This window comes from Physeter macrocephalus, chromosome 13 (genome assembly GCF_002837175.3).
Source record: "Physeter macrocephalus isolate SW-GA chromosome 13, ASM283717v5, whole genome shotgun sequence".
NCBI lineage: Eukaryota > Metazoa > Chordata > Mammalia > Artiodactyla > Physeteridae > Physeter > Physeter macrocephalus.
In genome coordinates this window covers 59,273,063-59,275,985 of record NC_041226.1, presented here as the reverse complement: position 1 = coordinate 59,275,985, position 2,923 = coordinate 59,273,063, and positions in this window count along the sequence as shown.

The window sequence follows — 2,923 nt, the reverse complement described above, 5'->3', positions numbered from 1 at the left end:
GTTTCCATACAAATTGTGCAATTTTTGTTCTAGTTCTGTGAAAAATGTCATTGGTACTTTGATAGGGATTGCATTGAATCTGTAGATTGCTTTGGGTAGTAGAGTCATTTTCACAATGTTGATTCTTCCAATCCAAGAACATAGTATATCTCTCCATTGTTGGTATCATCTTTAATTTCTTTCATCAGTGTCTTATAGTTTTCTGCATACAGGTCTTTTGTCTCCTTAGGTAGGTTTATTCCTAGGTATTTTATTCTTTTTGTTTTAATGGTAAATGGGAGTGTTCCTTTATTTCTCTTTCAGATTTTTCATCATTAGTGTATAGGAATGCAAGAGATTTCTGTGCATTAATTTTGTATCCTGCCACTTTATCAAATTCATTGATTAGGTCTAGTTGTTTTTTGGTAGCATCTTCAGGATTCTCTATGTATAGTATCGTGTCATCTGCAGACAGTGACAGTTTTATTTCTTCTTTTCTGATTTGGATTCCTTTTATTTCTTTTTCTTCTCTGATTGCTGTGGCTAAAACTTCCAAAACTATGTTGAATAATAGCAGTAAGAGTGGGCAACCTTCTCTTGTTCCTGATCTTAGTGGAAATGGTTTCAGTTTTTCACCATTGAGAATGATGTTGGCTGTGGGTTTGTCATATATGGCCTTTATTATGTTGACGTAAATTCCCTCTATGCCTACTTTCTGGAGGGTTTTTGCCATAAATTGGTTTTGAAATTTGTAGAAAGCTTTTTCTGCATCTCTTTTAAGAGTATCATATAGTTTTTATCCTTCAGTTTGTTAATGTGATGTATCACATTGTTTGATTTGTGTATATTGAAGAATCCTTGCATTCCTGGGATTAACCCCACTTGATCATGGTGTATGATCCTTTTAATGTGCTGTTGGGATTCTGTTTGCTAGTATTTTGTTGAGGATTTTTGTATCTATGTTCAGCAGTGATACTGGCCTGTAGTTTTCTTTCTTTGTGACACCTTTCTCTGGGTTTGGTATCAGGTATCCCAGAGTCAGCCATTAGCCCCACCAAAGTGCTTGTAGCCACATTTTTTTTTTTTAACAGAAATGACTCTCATGGTAGAAGTAATTTATGACAGGGTGTGTATAAAAGGAAAAAAAAAAGCTATCACTCCAGGAAACTTCCTAGGGTAACTAAAAGTAGAACTGTTTTGTAGAGATCTCCATATTCATCAGAAATTTTGCTGTCATGTTTCCTTAAAGTCCCTTATGACCACTCCTGATGTGCAAGTCACCATGTTTTTCAGGAAGGAGGGAAATTAATGCCTGGTTTCCATACAAGAAACCTTTTATTTAGAGGGGATATACATTTTGTCTTTTTTTTTAGATTTTTCTTATTTAATTTAATTTAATTTAATTTATTTATTTATTTTGGCTGTGCTGTGCAGCTTGCAGGATCTTTGTTCCCCAACCAGGGATTGAACCTGGGTCCCCTGCAATGGAACCTTGGAGTCCTAACCAGGGAATTCCCCATTTTGTCTTGTTTGTTCACATATTCAGTGAGGTGATATTTGTCTGCCATGGAATGACATCAAAAGTAGTGATTTGACAGGTGTTTTAGTAGATGTGCAGAAACTGGGGCCATCACTCCTGTTTGTGAGAAACTTCTTGGGAAGGTTAGGGAAATGGTGATCAAATCATGATCAGAACTGTCTGGCAAGGGATGAAGAACTTAACTGGTCATTGTCATTTGAGGTGCATGAAACACTGGAAAAATTTCTGCAGGATGTTTTCCTTAGTAAGGAAGGGGCAATACTGAAATGCAAAGATCACTAATGCCCCTCTCTCCCCTGTATCTCCCAGGGTCTAAGATATTGCCTCTTCACTGACAAGTTTGTTGTTCCCTCTCTACATCACAAAATTTATTTGTCTCATTCAAGTAGCTAAAACTTTACTTTTTCCCAAGCATCCCCTACTTGCCCCTACGTTTGGTCTGGATGCATCATTTGCAATAATTTGGAAGGACATTTTTATAAAACATTCAGAGATCCCTTATGACTGGTGTAGGAGGAGAACATGGTGAGCAGTTCATTCAAACAAGATGTTATGTTTATAATCGAAGACTATTCAATACAACAAGCGAATCAGGGGAAGAACCAGAATTTGGAATCTCATAGGTCCCCTTGTGGCCAGGCTGCCACCCATAAGATGTAGCAACCAAGCCAGTTTGGAGTTACTGTTAAGGGAAAGATCATTGCATCCTGTCCTGGTTGACCATGATGGAAACTCAAATTTTCAGAATTGATTTAGGTAACTCATCATCAATTTTGTTCTAATCAATAATTAGGAGGGAACCTGGAAATGATTCCTTTCTGTGGACATCCAAATTAAATGACTAAACTGCCTTAGATAGATATGTTAGAGGTAAAGGAGTTCAAATCAGAGATCATTTATTTGATTTTGAATCAGAAGGAGCATGGCAGCTTCCCTGAAAACTTTGACCATTAGTCCATGATTGAGTAGTTTTTGCAGTGAAAGGTATACACTGGTCAGAATGAAAGCAGTACTGGTTGCTGAAAGCATGAATCATTACTTTCAAGGCTATAATAACATTCTGGAGTTGGCTGGTCAGACTGGAACAGTAACACTGTAACCTAGAAAACTGGTATGTAACAATGAGTTCTAAGAAGGCATAAAAGTTCTGATGGAGTTTATCTGTCGTGACTCAACAGGGACCATGCCCCATACAATGTGGCCTCCTGAGCTTCTGAAAAAAGGTGACTCACAGAAGAATGGGAATCTCACTCAATGCTATCTAAATAATTCTTACATTCAGCCCTCCACCCTGAAAAACTTCCCCAGCTCTAATTTTAAAATCAAACAAAAACTTAAGAAGCATTATAACAACGTGGCAGCAAAATGCCCCAGATTAAGATGGAGTCTTGAAACAAGTCAACT